The sequence below is a fragment of the Tupaia chinensis genome, unplaced genomic scaffold, assembly GCF_000334495.1.
Source record: "Tupaia chinensis unplaced genomic scaffold, TupChi_1.0 Scaffold000257_1, whole genome shotgun sequence".
Taxonomy (NCBI): Eukaryota; Metazoa; Chordata; class Mammalia; order Scandentia; family Tupaiidae; genus Tupaia; species Tupaia belangeri.
In genome coordinates this window covers 1727417-1729139 of record NW_006159737.1, presented here as the reverse complement: position 1 = coordinate 1729139, position 1723 = coordinate 1727417, and the positions used below count along the sequence as shown (strand labels likewise).

The 1723-nt window shown below is 36.2% G+C and overlaps 1 protein-coding gene across 1 annotated transcript in view; it reads left to right on the top strand.

Annotated features, from left to right (window-relative positions):
- Window positions 1-291: 291 nt before the first annotated feature.
- LOC102482361 (hyaluronidase-4-like) overlaps window positions 292-1723 on the top strand; it is a 45078-nt gene continuing 43646 nt past the window's right edge. Inside the window, 1 exon segment of the mRNA XM_014588059.2 lies at window positions 292-456. The gene's annotated coding sequence lies outside the window, so the exon portion shown is untranslated.

The window sequence follows — 1723 nt, the reverse complement described above, 5'->3', positions numbered from 1 at the left end:
ATAGACCATTCTTATGTTTTAGGGCAGACAATGTAATATTTAGAGGTAAAATAATATGTCTAAAATTTGCTTTAAAATAAGACAGTGAAGATAATGTTAGTAGAAGTGAGGGTAAATGAAATTAGGCTGTTATTGTTGAAAATGCATAATTGGTGCATCGTGATTCATTGTAAAATTCTCGCATTTGAATATGTTTGGACATTTTCAAAATAGAAAAAATTTTTAAAGTTTCATTTCTAGATAAACTTTTTAATGGTACATATTTAGGAGAGAATCAAGCTTATGCCTGTAATGTCATAATTATTTTAAACTTGTGTTAAGTGTGGTCTCATGGATATATGTTAATGCCTTTCTTTTAGAGTTCAAACTGATTTACCTTGGCTGATTTTTAATATGTGAATATTCTTCTATACCTTTGGTCTTTTGGAACATCTTAAAGAGGTCTGCAAAGTAAAAGTAAGTATACGGGCTACACTAAAAATCTAACATATAATGACCATTAATAATATCTACTTCATAATACCTATAATAACAATATTAGAAATACAGCCAAACTAATATTTATTGAGCTTAGTATGTCACAGGTTTTATGCTAAATTCTTACATTAGTTTAGCCAATATTTATCAAGTTTGATATGTGACAGGTTTAATGTTAAATCCCTATATTAGTTTATTCATTAAATCCTTACAACATGCTTTAGGTTCCTTTTGTTCAATAAATAAGCTGCCCCAAATCATACTTGCTAAGGATTTATCAGGAATTCAAAGCTAGGGGTGCTAGATTACCATCCCTGCTTTTATCCACTGAACATTGCCCTATTTTACAGCTAACTGCCTTGGGAAAACTATTTAATCTTTCTCAGCATTAGTTTCCTATTTTATAAAATGGAAATGAAAATAGCAACTACCTCAAAGGCAAGAGGCATACATTAGATAATATATATAAAACCCTTGACATGGTAGCTGACAAGTAAGAGAATAACAATTGACATCCACTGTTCTTGCCATTATCTATTTTCCTTCAGTAAGTGGTATACCTTTTTCAGAATCATCACTTTAGCATATTTGAAATTAACTGGACAACCAAACACAAATATTTAAGAGAAATTCTGGAACTCTCTTTCCAATGTGGTAGTCACTAGCCAATGTGCCCTTCTAATATGGCTAATTAGAATTGCGATGGGCTCTATGTGTAAAATATATCCCAGACTTTTAAGACTTACTATAAAAAAAATGGGAACCAACAGTTAGCGTAATGGAAATGTCGCTGAACTCCCACGTAGTCAACCGCGGTTTGCATCCCGGACCCGGTGGCTTAAAACTCATGCCGGGCGCGTGTGTGTGCGTGCCCAAGATCCCGAGAGGAGAATGGAGGAGAAGGGATTGCGGCGTGAGCATCCCCCCTGGGGGGTGATTTCTCGCTTTCTGTCTCTATGTCTCTCTGTCTGTCTGGCGAGCGCATGCACCCTATAGCGAAAAATCTCTCTCAAAAAAAAAAATGCCTATTGTCTAGTGGCACTGTAACTGTCCTAAAACTGTTGCACAATGCACTCATGCATTTGGTGATGCTGGGGCACACAAACCTACTGTACTGCCAGTCACATAAATTATAGCTCCTCCTTTAGGAGGTATTCAGAAGAAGGCATTGATACTACAGGAGATGACAGCTTCATGTGTGTTGCTGCCACTGAAGACCTCTCGGTGGGGAAGATGTGGAGGGTGG